Source organism: Schistocerca americana, chromosome 3, assembly GCF_021461395.2.
Source record: "Schistocerca americana isolate TAMUIC-IGC-003095 chromosome 3, iqSchAmer2.1, whole genome shotgun sequence".
In the NCBI taxonomy this organism is placed as follows: domain Eukaryota; kingdom Metazoa; phylum Arthropoda; class Insecta; order Orthoptera; family Acrididae; genus Schistocerca; species Schistocerca americana.
In genome coordinates, this window is record NC_060121.1 from 301,330,972 (window position 1) to 301,351,732 (window position 20,761).

Here is a 20,761-nt window from a genome sequence, read left to right on the forward strand (position 1 = left end):
TGCGATCAAATTGTTCAGTCATGCGGTGATAGCCTTAAATTTACTCACAGCGATGGTAATATTGGCGAAGTTCATGTATCTCGTGCAGGATTTAGTGTCCGCACAGTTACAATTTTCGAACTACCTTTTGAAGTTCCTGCCGACGAAATAAATGCAGTTTTGAAAAATTATGGCACGATTATCAGCAATATTGCGGAAAAGTGGATGTCCTTCAAAGTTCCTGTCTTGAACGGTGTTCGACAGGTGAAAATAGAACTGGAGAAACACATTCCATCATATATTGCGATCTGTGGATACAGGGCAATTGTTATATACGATGGACAGCCTCGCACTTGCTCTGGGTGTGGTGCAACTGATCATGTTCGCGCACAGTGCGTACAGAGACGAGTGACGCAGTTGCCACCGGGCGAAAGGGTTCCTAGTAACAAGATGTCATCAATGCCTCTAACGTATGTGGCGGCAGTCCGTTCGACCATGGCAGCGACGGAGGTCACTCACATGGACCCAACTGTCAACACCACCGAAGCTGACCAGACACCAATGGAGACTGCCACCCCAGAGGGCAACGCTGACACCACCCCCGACGTGATGATGAAACTGACCGATCCGGAGGCTACGTGTTTGGTTAGCGCCCAGGTTGGCGAGAAAACCCAAGATGTTGAGAATGATCAGCGCACCGACAAAGGAGCGGATTCTAAATCGATGGGAAGCGACGACAATACCGGTTTACCAATCTGCAGCCCTTCCTCAGTGACTGTGGCAGATGAAAGGGCTGACATTTCTCCCAAAAAACACAAAAAGCGACGGATCGCTCACAAGGATGCTGAGAAAACAGCTCCACTGCTGCGCGAGAAAGGTGCGCAAATTGCCCGCGAATTAACGGACGCAACTTGTGGCAGGACAGATGCGAAGCAATCGAGTGGCCACGACCAGGCGATAAAAGTGACCACGCCGAACTCTGGGGTTGGAAATCAAGCTGCAGCAGACGAGGATCGGGTCTCTCAGCAGCTCCTGAGAGAGGGGCGAAAAGAACAGTGTCCAACGGGAAAGGGCTCAGATCAGAAGATGGACATGTCAAATGCAGGCAGCTGGGCTGATGATATCGAGGACATTTCGGTGGATCGAGGACTGATTACGTCTGAACCACCAAAGGAGGCTATGCCAGCCGGGAGAGCAGAATTACTTGTGGCACGACAGCTTTCAACGAACCTGAGAAAAGATGATGATTCGGATACGTATTAATTTCCTCACCGACATCATGCTTTTGCTGACTGGTCAGCGACTTTTAACATAGAAACTTCATGCCTCCTTTTTAGGACTACAAGATAGTCACTGTAAACATAAACAAAATAACTTCAGAGCAGAAGATACACAGTCTCCGCGATTATTTGTATAGCTGTGATGCAGACATCGCGATGCTGCAAGAGGTGGCTCACCATTTCCTACCTGACTTTCCTGGGTATGACGTACTAACAAATACCATCCCACATAGCTCCTCAGGCACAGCTCTGTTATTCAAAGAGGGTATTATTGTCACGGATGTGGAAAGACTAGAGTCTGGCAGAGGAATCTCGTGCCTTATTAATGGAGTTCGATTGATAAACATCTATGCTCCCTCGGGGAATCAAAATGGAGCTGCCAGAGCACATTTTTACGCTACTGACTTATTGTATCTTTTACGGAGGAATGAGGAGGACGTGATCGTCGGCGGGGATTTTAATTGTGTTTTAAAGCCTAAAGACCAATGGCCGAACTTTAACGGCTGTGCGACACTTGCCGAAACTGTTCGACTGATGGACCTAGAAGACACCTGGGAAATCCTGAACGGGGACCGACAGTGTTTTACGTACTTTACCGCTCAAACTGCCAGCCGACTAGACAGAATTTATGTAGGAAAACGCCTGCGGGACAAGATCTCTGCAATGGAGACGTGGCCGTTGTACTTCTCCGACCACGAGGCATATCACTGTACAATCCGAATGGTACGGCAGGGAACGTACCGTGGCAGAGCAGGTTGGAAGCTGAATGTTTCAATACTCAATGATCAAGGTTTAAGAGAACGGGTGCAGGAAGTATGGGATCTCTGCTCACGCCGCCAACAAACTTTCCCGTCGGTTACGCTGTGGTGGTGCCGCTGCGCAAAGCCCAAGCTTATTAATTGCTTGAAAGGTTACAGCTGTGAAAGGAGCCGGCAGCAGAAAGAGCTTTTCGAATTTTATTTTCGATGTCTCCGTGAGCTGTATTCTGCTCCTCATGTCACACAGGAGAACTTTGTACAGATCAAAAGGATTAAGGCGAAGCTAACACTATTGAAACGAAGACAACTGGAAGGAATTAAAATACGTTCTCGGGATGGTACCAGCGTTAATGACGAAAGCCCATCCTCCTTCCATCTTGCGAAAGAGAAACGCCGCGCTAGACAGAAATTGATTCACAGATTAAAAACAGAAGATGGCAGTGTCACCACAACCCAGAATGAGATAAAGGAATATATAACCGACTATTACCGACGGCTGTACATGTCAGAGCCCACGAATGACGAGGCAATTACGACCATGAAAAACTACCTTACAGCGACCCTCGACGAGACGGACAGACAACTATTACTGTGTGATGTCACTGAGGAAGAACTTCGGGAGGCTTTGAGGAAGGCTCAGGGTAATAAATCGCCCGGGGCAGATGGCCTACCCATTGAATTCTACAAACAATTCTGGTATTTACTCGAACATTGCTTTCTGAACATGTGTATTGAAATTAAAGCAGGTCGGCAACTACCAGCAGGATTTAGTGATAGTCGAATTGTACTCGTCCCCAAAGAATACCCACCAGATGATGTCAATAAATTTCGTCCTATTTCCCTCCTCAACTCCGATTACAAAATTGTGGCCCGCGTTCTAGCAGCGAGAATTAAACATGTTTTACATAAAATCATACATGACAGCCAGACAGCAGCCGTCCCTGGTCGAACGATCTTTAGAAGTCTGGCAGATTATAGGGAGATCATCTCCTTTAGTGCTATTACCCAACCGGAGGCTGCAATTTTAGCTCTAGATCAATGCAAAGCCTTTGACAGGATCTCGCACAGCTACCTTTTTCAAATTATGAACCATTTAGGTTTTGGTGACGGTTTTATTACGATGGTTAAAAATATGTACACCTCTGCTTGCTCTAGGATCGTCATCAATGGCCAACTCTCCCGGCAAATAACTATTGAGCGATCTGTACGACAAGGCTGCCCCATGTCAATGCCTCTTTTTGTCATTGCCATTGAGCCACTTGTTCGTTTGCTGAACCGTACGCTTGAGGGCTTAACCCTGTATTCGACGACTGTAAAATGTGTGGCATACGCGGATGACATAAGTGTCATCGTACGTTCGGAGCGAGACCTACAAGAAGTCACTAATAGTGTACGGGAGTATGAAAGAGCCTCATGCTCAAAGCTCAACTATCGCAAGACTAAACTAATGCCGATCGGTAGTGGGTTTAGAATCGATGACAACTGTCCATATGTAGTACACGAGAGTATCAAACTGTTGGGAATACGAATGCGTCGCTGCCCTCTGAAAACTACTACGGACAACTGGCAAGAACTTCTGGCTATGACGAGAGGTTGTCTCCAGCAAAATAAAGGCAGAGAACAGGACCTCATACAAAGAGTGCACTTTATCAATAAAATGATACTTTCGAAAATCTGGTATGTAGGGCAGACAATCCCTGTGGTCAACAGCATTTCCAAGCAAATAATGACGGCAATTGGTTGGTATATTTGGAGGGGCGAAATATTCAAAGTGGGAATTAATGTTATTACTCTCCCACCAGAGAAAGGGGGCCTAGGGCTAATAGATGTTGAATTTAAATGCAAGGCTCTTCTTATACGGAGAACTATTCAGCTGTTTCAAGACTACCCAGACAGCGCGCTCCATATGGCCCTACGGATGTATACACCTACTAATATAGCAATACCGATAAACCTGGGGGAAACCCACTACAAAGCCAACCACATCAGGATGTTTCTGCTCGAAGTTAGTTACCTCCGAGCGAAGATGAGCGCACCAATACAGGACCTTACAACCGCCCAACTATACCGGATAATGAATACTACTGGAAGAGTAAACCGCATGGAAACGAAATATCCCCTACGGGATTGGGCTCAATCTGGAAGAACATCCACAACAAAGTGCTCGGCACAAATATCAGATCAACGTGGTATCAAGTCGTTAATGAGACCATACCTACGAAAGAAAAATTACACAGAATACGATTGTCGGCAACTGACAGATGTGGAGAGTGTGCCCTCATAGACAACTTGCTACACAGATGTGTCTGCGGAGAAAATAAATTGGTCTGGGAATGGTGCAGAATGAACCTTGCCTCTATCTGCAGGACAGCTAGACAGACAATCTCCATCACATCGGTGTTGCAACCTGATGGCACTTACTACCCCATCACGAAGAAAAATATATGGACATGGCTGACAGGACATACTCTGCATTACCTAATTAAAGCCGAAGATGCGCCATCTTACCAGGGCTACAGAGTATATCTAGCCACACAGGCGCAACTGCTGATGAAGGATGACAAATACAGACAAAAGTTCGCGAACTATATACCAGCATTGAGGATAACGACACTATGAACGACAAAGACGATGAACAAAAACGAAGAAGGAACGACGAAGTAGATGAATGCACTGCCTCCGACTGATGATAACGATGATGGCAGCGATTTTTTTTTTTTTTTTTTTTTTTTTTTTTTTTTTTTTTTTTTTTTTTTTTTCCCACATTACAACCAGTATGTGGCGCCCGGCAATTGGGCACTCAGTGCTAAGAGAAGACAACTGCCGACATAGGAGATCACATACAAACGAGGAGAAAGAAATGAGACCAAGCTATACGCTTGGGGTATACCATAATAGGCAACCCTCGAGAAGACGAGCGTTGAGTGCCGTCAACGAGCCGAGATGTCTCACGCAAAGAATAGTGGAAACAAACAATTTAACAAAAAAACTTGTTGTATATTACAAAAGTTAAAAAAGATCAAAAAAATAAAAAAATTAAAAAAAAAAATAAAATAAAAAACAAAAAAAATAAATAAATAAACAAAAAAAATACGATGAAAATAAAAGTTTTGCAGCAAAGAGTCATCAACAAGGAATGAAACGTTTCCTTTGCTGCAGAAGCAACGCACCTTGAACTTTCCACTGCAGTGACAACACGTTTTCCTTTCTTGATGCAGAAGAGGCGTCCTGGGAAAAACAAAAAAATAAATAAATAAAAGAAAAAAAAAGCGGTCTAAAAAAAAAGAAAAATAAAAAAAAGCGGTCTTAGACGGAAAAAAAAAAAAAAGTCGTAGAGCATTCGACTGCAGATCGAGAGGTCCCCGGTTCAATCCCGGGTGCCCCCTTCATTTTTCAGTATCTCGAAAAAACAAATGACGATTGTCGCGGTGAGTTGCAAATGCATGTTTGAGATGCACCCTGCACGCCATACCGAAGGCTTTGGAGCAACATTTCAATGGGGGGGATCGCAGCCCAGAGTCTTGCAGGTCATCGTCCTCCCGCCATGAGGTCGAACTGTACGAAATCCACTTGCTTGGCGGAAGAATCTTGTACACTGAATTTTGTAGAATATGGTGATAGGCAAAAGTTTTCTTGTACCGCTGCACGGAGAAACAAAAATTGGAGGAGCTGGGATTTGAACCCAGGACTTTCTGCATGCGAAGCAGACACTCTACCACTGAGTTACACCCCCGCCAGAGCAAGTACATCTGGGACGAGTGCCTCGTGGATCCTACTGTCATTATTTCTTAGGTTTGAACGGTACAGTAAGTGTTGGAGGAACCTATTCATGACAAGACCCAAGCAGCGTCGACTCCGTGGCGCAACGGTAGCGCGTCTGACTCCAGATCAGAAGGTTGCGTGTTCAAATCACGTCGGGGTCACAATGAAATTTTCGTTTACGGAAGCCATAGGCGAGTATGTCAGTTTAATCAGATATCAAACGATTACGGAGAACGGACGAACAGAACTTGCTTGAAAAAAGCTACTAGTGCAATTTTCGCGTTCTGACATTAAGGTGAAGGCGCCGACTCGCACGTTCTCCAGGCGCGAAGTGTCTAGTATTTTTGATATTTATATCGTTTAACGCTAATATATAACTGAGAGATAATGATTACGCAATATTTTGCTCGATTAGACGTCTTTAGCCAGGCAGAGTATAATACTTTTCCTTAAGTTATGGGAACAGAAAGATCGTGAAAGGGGGTATAGGTCAGTCGTAGAGCATTCGACTGCAGATCGAGAGGTCCCGGTTCAATCCCGGGTGCCCCCTTCATTTTTCAGTATCTCGAAAAAACAAATGACGATTGTCGCGGTGAGTTGCAAATGCATGTTTGAGATGCACCCTGCACGCCATACCGAAGGCTTTGGAGCAACATTTCAATGGGGGGGATCGCAGCCCAGAGTCTTGCAGGTCATCGTCCTCCCGCCATGAGGTCGAACTGTACGAAATCCACTTGCTTGGCGGAAGAATCTTGTACACTGAATTTTGTAGAATATGGTGATAGGCAAAAGTTTTCTTGTACCGCTGCACGGAGAAACAAAAATTGGAGGAGCTGGGATTTGAACCCAGGACTTTCTGCATGCGAAGCAGACACTCTACCACTGAGTTACACCCCCGTCAGAGCAAGTACATCTGGGACGAGTGTCTCGTGGATCCTACTGTCATTATTTCTTAGGTTTGAACGGTACAGTAAGTGTTGGAGGAACCTATTCACGACAAGACCTAAGCAGCGTCGACTCCGTGGCGCAACGGTAGCGCGTCTGACTCCAGATCAGAAGGTTGCGTGTTGAAATCACGTCGGGGTCACAATGAAATTTTCGTTTACGGAAGCCATAGGCGAGTATGTCAGTTTAATCAGATACCAAACGATTACGGAGAACGGACGAACAGAACTTGCTTGAAAAAAGCTACTAGTGCAATTTTCGCGTTCTGACATTAAGGTGAAGGCGCCGACTCGCACGTTCTCCAGGCGCGAAGTGTCTAGTATTTTTGATATTTATATCGTTTAACGCTAATATATAACTGAGAGATAATGATTACGCAATATTTTGCTCGATTAGACGTCTTTAGCCAGGCAGAGTATAATACTTTTCCTTAAGTTATGGGAACAGAAAGATCGTGAAAGGGGGTATAGCTCAGTCGTGAGTTCCGCTTTAGACGCCGTGCAGTGTGGACGTGTCTAGTCTTCCGCTCCGCCGTAGCGTTACGTATAGTGGACTATCGTTTTTGTTTACGTGTTGTGTTGCAACTTCAGAGAGTGTTTCTCTGTCGTTGTTTCGTACCTTGTGTTACTTTCTGTCCTTATTTCAGTGTTTTTTGTGTAGCGGTTTCGACCGCATATTTTGAAAATGTCGTCCCAGGTTATTCCTCGTCAGGCTACAGTTAGTTTTGCTTTTGATAAGTCAACCCGCCATGTGCAACCTAGTTCTCTTGAGATTCATGATTGGTTGGTAGATACCTTTGGTGTTCATTCGGATCAGGTGCATACTGCTTATTTTGATACAGAACTGTATGTTTTCTTTGTTAAGTTTATGGACCCACTTCAGGTTGATAAAATTCTTTCTAAATATGGTCATCAAGTTCTCTTTCGGCATCGGGATGATTCTGTAAGTACCGTGCTGCTTTCCAATGCTTCCATCACGTATACCAATGTTCGTGTTTACAACCTTCCACCGGAGGTGGATAATGTCTATCTTAAGGAGGGTCTACAAAAGTATGGTGATGTAAAGAGCATTCGCCTTGAACGCTGGTCAAGCCAACATCGCCTGCAATGTTACAGTGGTATTCGTTCAGTCGAAATGCACGTTAAGCAGAATATTCCATCTCACCTGCAGATCGGTGGATATCGTGTCCATGTAACATATAGTGGTCAGGTTGGCACCTGTTTTTTGTGCAATGAAAGTGGTCACGTGCGTACTGACTGTCCGCGGAGGGTTTTTGTTTTAAAAAATTCTCTCGAACAGCGTCGCAAGTTAACGGTCGCTGACCTCGTTGCAGGTGGTTCTGCTCTTGGTGTAGCACAGTCCAGTGGTAGTAGCGCCCCGCCACAGGTTTTGCGCACCCCTGACACAGAATTTCCTCCTTTGCGTGCTAAATCTGATGTTGTTCCGTCTGTCCCTCAGGTGGGTGTGCCACTTTTGAATAATAAGAGGCGTCGCCCACACGATGGAAATAGTACGGATGAGGATCTCCCTGAGATGCCCCAGTCCGAGCGACCGGCATCCTCGGAGCCACCGTGTACTGTAGCTGCTCCCTGCCCTCCTGAGGTAGCGGTTCCGGTGGCGGCTGCTGGCGCCCCTCCGGCCTCCGACGCAGCTTCTCTCGAGTCGGGTCGTCGGTCGGGCCTGTTGGCGCCGTCTTCCGAACCGACTTCGATGTCACAACAAGTGGAGCCGCGACAACTTCCTGCTTCGCTGCCCCATACCTCTGCCAGCGGAGCTGCTCCGCTTCCTTCCAACTCTGCGGCCTCGGACCTTCCTGCTCGCGTTTCGCCTCCGTGCAGTCCATGTTTGCCGGAAGCTAGTGCAGGTGTTGACCATTCCGTTTTGTCGGATGTTTCCCCCGCGACCCCGGATCCCGCATGTGGACCGGCGCGGGTGGTGTCGGATACAGAACTTGACCCTCCTACGTCACCGGCGGCTGAAGCTTCCTTGCCCGTCAGCCGACGCAAGTTACGCGTTCAGCCGAACGTTAATGCTGTTCGTAAAAAACCGAAACGTAAGGGATCCGCGGAACGGGGTAGCAGTCCCCCTCCCTCGGATGCCTCCGTCACCCCTGCTATGGACTGTGACGCTGGTGCGTCGGTGTAGGTGATTTGTTTTCTCGCTTTTCTCTCTATGGTTCAAGCATACACCTTTCTTACCTTAAATGTTAACCGTATTGAGTCCGACGTTCGCATTGCCTCTTTGCGGCAGTTTATTTACGACGCCTGTGCGGACGTTGTGTTTCTGCAGGAAGTGTTGTTTTCTGATCTCTCTCTACCTGGATTCCAAACTGTTTTTAATGTCGCGCCGGAATATTCAACAGGAACTGCTCTTTTCTTTCTAGAGGGCATTCCTATTACTGACATTGAATTCCTTGACTCTGGCCGTGGGATTAGTTGTCGTCTTTTTGATCTCCGCCTCGTTGTTTTGTATGCCCCCTCTGGTTCGGGTCACACTGTGGCTCGATCGCGCTTTTATAAAGAAGAGCTTATTTATCTTTTGCGCCAGAGTCCTCGGAGTCTCCTGCTCGGAGGCGATTTTAATTGTGTTTTACGCCCTGAAGACCAGTCCCCCAATTTTAATTATTGCCGTGATTTACATGACATAGTACGTACGATGCATCTGCGTGATGTTTGGGAACACAAATATCCAACCCTGGTGAAATATACGTTTTTTACCGCGTCCTCATGCAGTAGACTCGACAGATTCTATTTATCTGAATTGTTATGTGATAAAATTCTTTCTGTCGATGTTATTCCTACTAGTTTTTCTGACCATTGTGCTTTTACTGCAACTGTAAATCTTAGTCACCAACCTGCAAAACTTTATCGTTCCCAGTGGATGTTAAATGTTTCCCACCTAGCCGACAGTGCTATGGATGATGTTATAAGTGGCGTGTGGGAGCGATGTCTTCGCTCTGTCCCGCGATACCCCTCCTTGCTGGTTTGGTGGACTGCGTTTGCCAAGCCCAAGATTCGTCAGACTTTGATTTTTTACTGTGCTGCAAGGGCGCGTGATTTTAAGAACACGTATGAATATTACTACTCTGTCCTGCGTGACCTATATGACGCAGCGGGTACCTCTCCTCTGCGGATCCATGATGTTCGTCGTATTAAAGCCAAGCTCTTGAGCCTTAAACGACGACAGATGGATGGTCTGCGAGTAAAGTCGAAACCTCACTCTCTTGTTGAAGGTGAACTGACCTCCTTGTACCACCTGCTACGGCATCACACTCGTCGTCGTCGCTCCTTCATCTCTTCTCTTACGGTGGATGATGGGCGACAGCTTATTGCACAGGAGGAAATGGTTCGTGCTCTTCACCAATATTACACTAGTCTATATTCTGACGATGATTCTGGTGAGTCTCTTTCGGATGATGTCTTTGGGGATCTAACTGCGACGATCGCGCCTGACGCGAACGGCGAATTTCTCCGGGAGTTCCAGGTAGATGATGTTTTCGATTTTATTGCTCGCTCTCCGTCCAGTAAATCGCCGGGTCCAGACGGCCTGCCTAAAGAATTTTATCTCCGTTTTTGGCCTCTTTTGGGTGGCATTTTTACGCAGATTTTAAATGAGATTGTCAGGGGGATGGATGTGCCTGCCGATTTTAAAGTAGGGAAAATTGTTTTAATTCCAAAGTCCCCTGGTCGTTTATCTGCTGCCAATCTTCGTCCGCTCACATTGCTGAACTTTGACTACAAGACAGCTGCTAGAGCGCTCAATAGCCGCTTGTCTTCTCTGCTTCGGGGTGTGGTTGGTGCACATCAATGTTGTTTTCATGATCGATCTATTCTGACACCAGTAGCCGAATATCGGGATGTTGTCTCGGTTGCGGCGGTTACAAACGTACATTGTGCCTTTGCCTTCCTTGATTTTTATAAGGCTTTTGATCACGTCAGTCATGTGTTTTTAGATCGTGTTTTAGGTACAATAGGTTTTAACGCTTCATCACGTGGTGTTCTTGGCAATTTGTATAGGGGAATAACAGCTCGGGTGTCAGTCAATGGGCAGCTGACGCCGCCCATTGCTATCCGCCGCGGGGTGCCTCAGGGTAGTCCGCTCTCTATGTCTTTATTCGTATTGTCCCTGGAACCACTGCTTCGGACTATTGCTCTCAAGCTTCAGGGTATGTCCCTCTCTGGTGGGAAGCTCTCTGTTAAGGCATATGCGGATGATGTCGTTGTTCTCCTCCGTCAACGTGATGATATCCCGTTATTGAAAGGGGCAGTTGATGCCTATTGTCGTGTCTCTGGAGCGCGTCTCAATCAGGGTAAATGTAAGCTCCTTGATATTCGAGGATTTCGCGATGCTGACGTCCCTTGGGCCACTTTTGTCGATCGCCATACGTCCTTGGGGATTATCATTGATCGGTGTCCTCTAAAAATGGCGGCTCTCAATTGGAAATCTGTCACCGAGAAGATACAGGGGGCTCTGATGGTCCATGAGCAGCGCTCTGCTACCATTTTGCAAAAAGTCAGAATTTTAGACACCTACGTTCTATGTAAAGCTTATTATGTTGCTCAGCTGTTCCCACTTCCCATGATGGTGGCGAAAAGGTTGCGCCAATTGTCTAGCAGGTTTATATGGAAGGGCCATCTATTCAAGTTACGTTACGAGGTAATGACGAAACCGCGTCTCTCCGGAGGCTTGGGCCTCTCTGACATTACTCGCAAGGCGTCTGCTTTGTACGTCCGCCGAACGACTCTAATTGTTACGCAAGAAGTGACTTCAATTACATCCAGGCTTTTTACTGTTGTGCGTCCGGCGAGCCTTGCTCCACCTGTCGATGTCGGACGCCTAAATTTTAAGTTGAAACACATTCGGGAATTTTACATTGCGGTGAGTTACCTCGGTGACGTCTTCTTGCGGCGACCGGTGCCAACGACCAAGGGCTTGATTGCCCGCTGGGAGGGGCTGGCCGGTCCCAATCCAATAGAACTGGCGTCTCCATCTGTGTCCTGGAGGAACGTCTGGAAGCATGTTAGTCTGCCGATCCACTCTATGGCCGTGGCGTCCACGTGGTATAGGGTAATAAATAATTTGGTTCCCACCAATGTACGACTGCACCGTATTGGTCTTTCTGACACGGACACCTGTACTCGGTGTGGTCTCGTGGATACCCTTGAACATCGATTCACCTGCTGTGGGCACCTTGCTAATTGGCGTTGGCTCAGGAAACAACTTGCTTTTGTCACTAGGTCTGCTGAAGCCGCTTATACTATTGACATCATCGTCCGGCCCGATTCTTCCTTTTTTCCGCGAACGAAGCTCCATACCGTCATGTGGTTGATTGGCCATTTCGTACATTTTGTCACCAGTTGTCATGAAGAGGATGGACACCTAGCGTTTCGGCAGTACATGCTTACTGCTTACTGGCAGCGCTTGCGATTGCCAGGCCTCCGAGATGATTTTGCCAATATGCTTAGCCTGACATTTGAAAGAGAGGGTGTTGGCTAAGGTCACCTGTGTGAGCCATTTTTTTTTATACTGTTTCTGGATTTGCCGCCTTTATGTATGTTTCTTCTCTACACCAGGACTGCAGTTTTCGTGTTTTAATCTTTATTTCAGTAAGCAGTCTACATTATATAGTCATGTTTTAGGATTTTAATTTCAGTAGTGAACATCTTTTGAAGTGGCTGTGTTGTGGATGTTCCTTAATATTTTTTTTCAATAGATATATTTGTTAGAGGCATAATATTTACGCATTCATTTGCTCATAATGAGCTGAGACTGAATTGCAGGCATTAAAAAAAAAAAAAAAAAAAAAAAAAAAAAAAAAAAAAAAAAAAAAAAAAAAAAAAAAAAAAAAAAAAAAAGGGGTATGATTCCTGCTTCGGGTGCAGGAGGTCCCGGGTTCAAATCCCGGACGAGCCCTTGCGTTTTGTACAACGGTGTGGTAACAAATCGCATGGCGGCGGCTGTTTCGCGCATTTCCAGGCCTCCAAGTCAGCGCTATCTTGAAAAAAAAAAAAAAAAAAAAAGTCGTAGAGCATTCGACTGCAGATCGAGAGGTCCCCGGTTCAATCCCGGGTGCCCCCTTCATTTTTCAGTATCTCGAAAAAACAAATGACGATTGTCGCGGTGAGTTGCAAATGCATGTTTGAGATGCACCCTGCACGCCATACCGAAGGCTTTGGAGCAACATTTCGATGGGGGGGATCGCAGCCCAGAGTCTTGCAGGTCATCGTCCTCCCGCCATGAGGTCGAACTGTACGAAATCAACTTGCATGGCGGAAGAATCTTGTACACTGAATTTTGTAGAATATGGTGATAGGCAAAAGTTTTCTTGTACCGCTGCACGGAGAAACAAAAATTGGAGGAGCTGGGATTTGAACCCAGGACTTTCTGCATGCGAAGCAGACACTCTACCACTGAGTTACACCCCCGCCAGAGCAAGTACATCTGGGACGAGTGCCTCGTGGATCCTACTGTCATTATTTCTTAGGTTTGAACGGTACAGTAAGTGTTGGAGGAACCTATTCATGACAAGACCTAAGCAGCGTCGACTCCGTGGCGCAACGGTAGCGCGTTTGACTCCAGATCAGAAGGTTGCGTGTTCAAATCACGTCGGGGTCACAATGAAATTTTCGTTTACGGAAGCCATAGGCGAGTATGTCAGTTTAATCAGATACCAAACGATTACGGAGAACGGACGAACAGAACTTGCTTGAAAAAAGCTACTAGTGCAATTTTCGCGTTCTGACATTAAGGAGAAGGCGCCGACTCGCACGTTCTCCAGGCGCGAAGTGTCTAGTATTTTTGATATTTATATCGTTTAACGCTAATATATAACTGAGAGATAATGATTACGCAATATTTTGCTCGATTAGACGTCTTTAGCCAGGCAGAGTATAATACTTTTCCTTAAGTTATGGGAACAGAAAGATCGTGAAAGGGGGTATAGCTCAGTCGTAGAGCATTCGACTGCAGATCGGGAGGTCCCCGGTTCAATCCCGGGTGCCCCCTTCATTTTTCAGTATCTCGAAAAAACAAATGACGATTGTCGCGGTGAGTTGCAAATGCATGTTTGAGATGCACCCTGCACGCCATACCGAAGGCTTTGGAGCAACATTTCAATGGGGGGGATCGCAGCCCAGAGTCTTGCAGGTCATCGTCCTCCCGCCATGAGGTCGAACTGTACGAAATCCACTTGCTTGGCGGAAGAATCTTGTACACTGAATTTTGTAGAATATGGTGATAGGCAAAAGTTTTCTTGTACCGCTGCACGGAGAAACAAAAATTGGAGGAGCTGGGATTTGAACCCAGGACTTTCTGCATGCGAAGCAGACACTCTACCACTGAGTTACACCCCCGCCAGAGCAAGTACATCTGGGACGAGTGCCTCGTGGATCCTACTGTCATTATTTCTTAGGTTTGAACGGTACAGTAAGTGTTGGAGGAACCTATTCATGACAAGACCTAAGCAGCGTCGACTCCGTGGCGCAACGGTAGCGCGTCTGACTCCAGATCAGAAGGTTGCGTGTTCAAATCACGTCGGGGTCACAATGAAATTTTCGTTTACGGAAGCCATAGGCGAGTATGTCAGTTTAATCAGATACCAAACGATTACGGAGAACGGACGAACAGAACTTGCTTGAAAAAAGCTACTAGTGCAATTTTCGCGTTCTGACATTAAGGTGAAGGCGCCGACTCGCACGTTCTCCAGGCGCGAAGTGTCTAGTATTTTTGATATTTATATCGTTTAACGCTAATATATAACTGAGAGATAATGATTACGCAATATTTTGCTCGATTAGACGTCTTTAGCCAGGCAGAGTATAATACTTTTCCTTAAGTTATGGGAACAGAAAGGTCGTGAAAGGGGGTATAGCTCAGTCGTAGAGCATTCGACTGCAGATCGAGAGGTCCCCGGTTCAATCCCGGGTGCCCCCTTCATTTTTCAGTATCTCGAAAAAACAAATGACGATTGTCGCGGTGAGTTGCAAATGCATGTTTGAGATGCACCCTGCACGCCATACCGAAGGCTTTGGAGCAACATTTCAATGGGGGGATCGCAGCCCAGAGTCTTGCAGGTCATCGTCTTCCCGCCATGAGGTCGAACTGTACGAAATCCACTTGCTTGGCGGAAGAATCTTGTACACTGAATTTTGTAGAATATGGTGATAGGCAAAAGTTTTCTTGTACTGCTGCACGGAGAAACAAAAATTGGAGGAGCTGGGATTTGAACCCAGGACTTTCTGCATGCGAAGCAGACACTCTACCACTGAGTTACACCCCCGCCAGAGCAAGTACATCTGGGACGAGTGCCTCGTGGATCCTACTGTCATTATTTCTTAGGTTTGAACGGTACAGTAAGTGTTGGAGGAACCTATTCATGACAAGACCTAAGCAGCGTCGACTCCGTGGCGCAACGTTAGCGCGTCTGACTTCAGATCATAAGGTTGCGTGTTCAAATCACGTCGGGGTCACAATGAAATTTTCGTTTACGGAAGCCATAGGCGAGTATGTCAGTTTAATCAGATACCAAACGATTACGGAGAACGGACGAACAGAACTTGCTTGAAAAAAAGCTACTAGTGCAATTTTCGCGTTCTGACATTAAGGTGAAGGCGCCGACTCGCACGTTCTCCAGGCGCGAAGTGTCTAGTATTTTTGATATTTATATCGTTTAACGCTAATATATAACTGAGAGATAATGATTACGCAATATTTTGCTCGATTAGACGTCTTTAGCCAGGCAGAGTATAATACTTTTCCTTAAGTTATGGGAACAGAAAGATCGTGAAAGGGGGTATAGCTCAGTCGTAGAGCATTCGACTGCAGATCGGGAGGTCCCCGGTTCAATCCCGGGTGCCCCCTTCATTTTTCAGTATCTCGAAAAAACAAATGACGATTGTCGCGGTGAGTTGCAAATGCATGTTTGAGATGCACCCTGCACGCCATTGCTTTGGAGCAACATTTCAATGGGGGGGATCGCAGCCCAGAGTCTTGCAGGTCATCGTCCTCCCGCCATGAGGTCGAACTGTACGAAATCCACTTGCTTGGCGGAAGAATCTTGTACACTGAATTTTGTAGAATATGGTGATAGGCAAAAGTTTTCTTGTACTGCTGCACGGAGAAACAGAAATTGGAGGAGCTGGGATTTGAACCCAGGACTTTCTGCATGCGAAGCAGACACTCTACCACTGAGTTACACCCCCGCCAGAGCAAGTACATCTGGGACGAGTGCCTCGTGGATCCTACTGTCATTATTTCTTAGGTTTGAACGGTACAGTAAGTGTTGGAGGAACCTATTCATGACAAGACCTAAGCAGCGTCGACTCCGTGGCGCAACGGTAGCGCGTCTGACTCCAGATCAGAAGGTTGCGTGTTCAAATCACGTCGGGGTCACAATGAAATTTTCGTTTACGAAAGCCATAGGCTAGTATGTCAGTTTAATCAGATACCAAACGATTACGGAGAACGGACGAACAGAACTTGCTTGAAAAAAGCTACTAGTGCAATTTTCGCGTTCTGACATTAAGGTGAAGGCGCCGACTCGCACGTTCTCCAGGCGCGAAGTGTCTAGTATTTTTGATATTTATATCGTTTAACGCTAATATATAACTGAGAGATAATGATTACGCAATATTTTGCTCGATTAGACGTCTTTAGCCAGGCAGAGTATAATACTTTTCCTTAAGTTATGGGAACAGAAAGATTGTGAAAGGGGGTATAGCTCAGTCGTAGAGCATTCGCCTGCAGATCGAGAGGTCCCCGGTTCAATCCCGGGTGCCCCCTTCATTTTTCAGTATCTCGAAAAAACAAATGACGATTGTCGCGGTGAGTTGCAAATACATGTTTGAGATGCACCCTGCACGCCATACCGAAGGCTTTGGAGCAACATTTCAATGGGGGGGATCGCAACCCAGGGTCTTGCAGGTCATCGTCCTCCCGCCATGAGGTCGAACTGTACGAAATCCACTTGCTTGGGGGAAGAATCTTGTACACTGAATTTTGTAGAATATGGTGATAGGCAAAAGTTTTCTTGTACTGCTGCACGGAGAAACAAAAATTGGAGGAGCTGGGATTTGAACCCAGGACTTTCTGCATGCGAAGCAGACACTCTACCACTGAGTTACACCCCCGCCAGAGCAAGTACATCTGGGACGAGTGTCTCGTGGATCCTACTGTCATTATTTCTTAGGTTTGAACGGTACAGTAAGTGTTGGAGGAACCTATTCATGACAAGACCTAAGCAGCGTCGACTCCGTGGCGCAACGGTAGCGCGTCTAACTCCGGATTAGAAGGTTGCGTGTTCAAATCACGTCGGGGTCACAACGAAATTTTCGTTTACGAAAGCCATAGGCGAGTATGTCAGTTTAATCAGATACCAAACGATTACGGAGAACGGACGAACAGAACTTGCTTGAAAAAAGCTGCTAGTGCAATTTTCGCGTTCTGACATTAAGGTGAAGGCGCCGACTCGCACGTTCTCCAGGCGCGAAGTGTCTAGTATTTTTGATATTTATATCGTTTAACGCTAATATATAACTGAGAGATAATGATTACGCAATATTTTGCTCGATTAGACGTCTTTAGCCAGGCAGAGTATAATACTTTTCCTTAAGTTATGGGAACAGAAAGATCGTGAAAGGGGGTGTAGCTCAGTCGTAGAGCATTCGACTGCAGATCGAGAGGTCCCCGGTTCAATCGGGGGTGCACCCTTCATTTTTCAGTATCTCGAAAAAACAAATGACGATTGTCGCGGTGAGTTGCAAATACATGTTTGAGATGCACCCTGCACGCCATACCGAAGGCTTTGGAGCAACATTTCAATGGGGGGGATCGCAGCCCAGGGTCTTGCAGGTCATCGTCCTCCCGCCATGAGGTCGAACTGTACGAAATCCACTTGCTTGGGGGAAGAATCTTGTACACTGAATTTTGTAGAATATGGTGATAGGCAAAAGTTTTCTTGTACTGCTGCACGGAGAAACAAAAATTGGAGGAGCTGGGATTTGAACCCAGGACTTTCTGCATGCGAAGCAGACACTCTACCACTGAGTTACACCCCCGCCAGAGCAAGTACATCTGGGACGAGTGTCTCGTGGATCCTACTGTCATTATTTCTTAGGTTTGAACGGTACAGTAAGTGTTGGAGGAACCTATTCATGACAAGACCTAAGCAGCGTCGACTCCGTGGCGCAACGGTAGCGCGTCTGACTCCGGATCAGAATGTTGCGTGTTCAAATCACGTCGCGGTCACAATGAAATTTTCGTTTACGAAAGCCATAGGCGAGTATGTCAGTTTAATCAGATACCAAACGATTACGGAGAACGGACGAACAGAACTTGCTTGAAAAAAGCTACTAGTGCAATTTTCGCGTTCTGACATTAAGGTGAAGGCGCCGACTCGCACGTTCTCCAGGCGCGAAGTGTCTAGTATTTTTGATATTTATATCGTTTAACGCTAATATATAACTGAGAGATAATGATTACGCAATATTTTGCTCGATTAGACGTCTTTAGCCAGGCAGAGTATAATACTTTTCCTTAAGTTATGGGAACAGAAAGATCGTGAAAGGGGGTATAGCTCAGTCGCAGTTCCGCTTTAGACGCCGTGCAGTGTGGACGTGGCTAGTCCTCCGCTCCGCCGTAGCGTTACGTATAGTGGACTATCGTTTTTGTTTACGTGTTGTGTTGCAACTTCTGTGAGTGTTTCTCCGTCGTTGTTTAGTACCTTGTGTTACTTTCTGTCCTTATTTCAGTGTGTTGTGTGTAGCGGTTTCGACCGCATATTTTGAAAATGTCGTCCCAGGTTATTCCTCGTCAGGCTACAGTTAGTTTTACTTTTGACAAGTCAACCCGCCATGTGCAACCTAGTTCCCTTGAGATTCATGATTGGTTGGTAGATACCTTTGGTGTTCATTCGGATCAGGTGCATACTGCTTATTTTGATACAGAACTGTATGTTTTCTTTGTTAAGTTTATGGACCCACTTCAGGTTGATAAAATTCTTTCTAAATATGGTCATGAAGTTCTCTTTCGGCATCGGGATGATTCTGTAAGTACCGTGCTGCTTTCCAATGCTTTCATCACGTATACCAATGTTCGTGTTTACAACCTTCCACCGGAGGTGGATAATGTCTATCTTAAGGAGGGTCTACAGAAGTATGGTGATGTAAAGAGCATTCGCCTTGAACGCTGGTCAAGCCAACATCGCCTGCAATGTTACAGTGGTATTCGTTCAGTAGAAATGCACGTTAAGCAGAATATTCCATCTCACCTGCAGATCGGTGGATATCGTGTCCATGTAACATATAGTGGTCAGGTTGGCACCTGTTTTTTGTGCAATGAAAGTGGTCACGTGCGTACCGACTGTCCGCGGAGGGTTTTTGTTTTAAAAAATTCTCTCGAACAGCGTCGCAAGTTAACGGTCGCTGACCTCGTTGCAGGTGGTTCTGCTCTTGGTGTAGCACAGTCCAGTGGTAGTAGCGCTCCGCCACAGGTTTTGCGCACCCCTGACACAGAATTTCCTCCTTTGCGTGCTAAATCTGATGTTGTTCCGTCTGTCCCTCAGGTGGGTGTGCCACTTTTGAATAATAAGAGGCGTCGCCCACACGATGGAAATAGTACGGATGAGGATCTCCCTGAGATGCCCCAGTCCGAGCGACCGGCATCCTCCGAGCCACTGTGTACTGTAGCTGCTCCCTGCTCTCCTGAGGTAACGGTTACGGTGGCGGCTGCTGGCGCCCCTTCGGCCTCCGACGCAGCTTCTCTCGAGTCGGATCGTCGGTCGGGCCTGTTGGCGCCGTCTTCCGAACCGACTTCGATGTCACAACAAGTGGAGCCGCGACAACTTCCTGCTTCGCTGCCCCATACCTCTGCCAGCGGAGCTGCTCCGCTTCCGTCCAACTTTGCGGCCTCGGACCTTCCTGCTCACGATTCGCCTCCGTGCAGTCCATGTTTGCCGGAAGCTAGTGTAAGTGTTGACCATTCCGTTTTGTCGGATGTTCCAACCGCGACCCCGGATCCCGCATGTGGACCGGCGCGGGTGGTGTCGGATACAGAACTTGACCCTCCTACGTCACCGGCGGCTGAAGCTTCCTTGCCCGTCAGCCGACGCAAGTTACGCGTTCAGCCGAACGTTAATGCTGTTCGTAAAAAACCGAAGCGTAAGGGATCCGCGGAACGGGGTACCAGTCCCCCTCCCTCGGATGCCTCCGTCTCCCCTGCTATGGACTGTGACGTTGGTGCGTCGGTGTAGGTGATTTCCTTTCTCGCTTTTCTCTCTATGGTTCAAGCATACACCTTTCTTACCTTAAATCTTAACCGTATTGAGTCCGACGTTCGCATTGCCTCTTTGCGGCAGTTTATTTACGACGCCTGTGCGGACGTAGTGTTTTTGCAGGAAGTGTTGTTTTCTGATCTCTCTCTACCTGGATTTCAAACTGTTTTTAATGTCGCGCCGGAATATTCAACAGGAACTGCTCTTTTCTTTCGAGAGGGCATTCCTATTACTGACATTGAATTCCTTGACTCTGGCCGTGGGATTGGTTGTCGTTTTTTTGATCTCCGCCTCGTTGTTTTGTATGCCCCCTCTGGTTCGGGTCACACTGTGGCTCGCTCGCGCTTTTATAAAGAAGAGCTTATTTATCTTTTGCGCCAGAGTCCTCGGAGTCTCCTGCTCGGAGGCGATTTTAATTGTGTTTTACGCCCTGAAGACCAGTCTCCCAATTTTAATTATTGCCGTGATTTACATGACTTAGTTCGTACGATGCATCTGCGTGATGTTTGGGAACACAAATATCCAACCCTGGTGAAATATACGTTTTTTACCGCGTCCTCATGCAGTAGACTCGACAGATTCTATTTATCTGATTTTTTATGTGATAAAATTCTTTCTGTCGATGTTATTCCTACTAGTTTTTCTGACCATTGTGCTTTTACTGCAACTGTAAATCTTAGTCACCAACCTGCAAAACTTTATCGTTCCCAGTGGATGTTAAAGTTTCCCACCTTGCCGACAGTGCTATGGATGATGTTATAAGTGGCGTG

General features: G+C 46.6%; 20 non-coding genes across 20 annotated transcripts; 12 read left to right on the forward strand and 8 right to left on the reverse strand.

Annotated features, from left to right (window-relative positions):
* Positions 1-5,678: 5,678 nt before the first annotated feature.
* Positions 5,679-5,750, reverse strand: Trnaa-cgc. The gene has a single exon. It is a non-coding gene; the product is annotated as a tRNA-Ala (tRNA).
* Positions 5,751-5,868: 118 nt separating this feature from the next.
* Trnaw-cca lies at positions 5,869-5,940 on the forward strand. The gene has a single exon. It is a non-coding gene; the product is annotated as a tRNA-Trp (tRNA).
* Positions 5,941-6,258: 318 nt separating this feature from the next.
* On the forward strand, positions 6,259-6,329 carry Trnac-gca. Its single transcript has one exon. It is a non-coding gene; the product is annotated as a tRNA-Cys (tRNA).
* Positions 6,330-6,604: 275 nt separating this feature from the next.
* On the reverse strand, positions 6,605-6,676 carry Trnaa-cgc. Its single transcript has one exon. It is a non-coding gene; the product is annotated as a tRNA-Ala (tRNA).
* A 118-nt stretch (positions 6,677-6,794) lies between these two features.
* On the forward strand, positions 6,795-6,866 carry Trnaw-cca. Its single transcript has one exon. It is a non-coding gene; the product is annotated as a tRNA-Trp (tRNA).
* A 6,211-nt stretch (positions 6,867-13,077) lies between these two features.
* Positions 13,078-13,149, reverse strand: Trnaa-cgc. Its single transcript has one exon. It is a non-coding gene; the product is annotated as a tRNA-Ala (tRNA).
* Positions 13,150-13,267: 118 nt separating this feature from the next.
* Positions 13,268-13,339, forward strand: Trnaw-cca. Its single transcript has one exon. It is a non-coding gene; the product is annotated as a tRNA-Trp (tRNA).
* Positions 13,340-13,657: 318 nt separating this feature from the next.
* Trnac-gca lies at positions 13,658-13,729 on the forward strand. Its single transcript has one exon. It is a non-coding gene; the product is annotated as a tRNA-Cys (tRNA).
* Positions 13,730-14,004: 275 nt separating this feature from the next.
* Positions 14,005-14,076, reverse strand: Trnaa-cgc. The gene has a single exon. It is a non-coding gene; the product is annotated as a tRNA-Ala (tRNA).
* Positions 14,077-14,194: 118 nt separating this feature from the next.
* On the forward strand, positions 14,195-14,266 carry Trnaw-cca. Its single transcript has one exon. It is a non-coding gene; the product is annotated as a tRNA-Trp (tRNA).
* A 318-nt stretch (positions 14,267-14,584) lies between these two features.
* Trnac-gca lies at positions 14,585-14,656 on the forward strand. The gene has a single exon. It is a non-coding gene; the product is annotated as a tRNA-Cys (tRNA).
* Positions 14,657-14,930: 274 nt separating this feature from the next.
* Trnaa-cgc lies at positions 14,931-15,002 on the reverse strand. Its single transcript has one exon. It is a non-coding gene; the product is annotated as a tRNA-Ala (tRNA).
* Positions 15,003-15,511: 509 nt separating this feature from the next.
* On the forward strand, positions 15,512-15,583 carry Trnac-gca. Its single transcript has one exon. It is a non-coding gene; the product is annotated as a tRNA-Cys (tRNA).
* A 269-nt stretch (positions 15,584-15,852) lies between these two features.
* Trnaa-cgc lies at positions 15,853-15,924 on the reverse strand. The gene has a single exon. It is a non-coding gene; the product is annotated as a tRNA-Ala (tRNA).
* Positions 15,925-16,042: 118 nt separating this feature from the next.
* Trnaw-cca lies at positions 16,043-16,114 on the forward strand. The gene has a single exon. It is a non-coding gene; the product is annotated as a tRNA-Trp (tRNA).
* Positions 16,115-16,432: 318 nt separating this feature from the next.
* Positions 16,433-16,504, forward strand: Trnac-gca. Its single transcript has one exon. It is a non-coding gene; the product is annotated as a tRNA-Cys (tRNA).
* Positions 16,505-16,779: 275 nt separating this feature from the next.
* On the reverse strand, positions 16,780-16,851 carry Trnaa-cgc. The gene has a single exon. It is a non-coding gene; the product is annotated as a tRNA-Ala (tRNA).
* Positions 16,852-16,969: 118 nt separating this feature from the next.
* Trnar-ccg lies at positions 16,970-17,041 on the forward strand. Its single transcript has one exon. It is a non-coding gene; the product is annotated as a tRNA-Arg (tRNA).
* Positions 17,042-17,706: 665 nt separating this feature from the next.
* Trnaa-cgc lies at positions 17,707-17,778 on the reverse strand. Its single transcript has one exon. It is a non-coding gene; the product is annotated as a tRNA-Ala (tRNA).
* Positions 17,779-17,896: 118 nt separating this feature from the next.
* Positions 17,897-17,968, forward strand: Trnar-ccg. Its single transcript has one exon. It is a non-coding gene; the product is annotated as a tRNA-Arg (tRNA).
* The last annotated feature ends 2,793 nt before the right edge of the window (positions 17,969-20,761 follow it).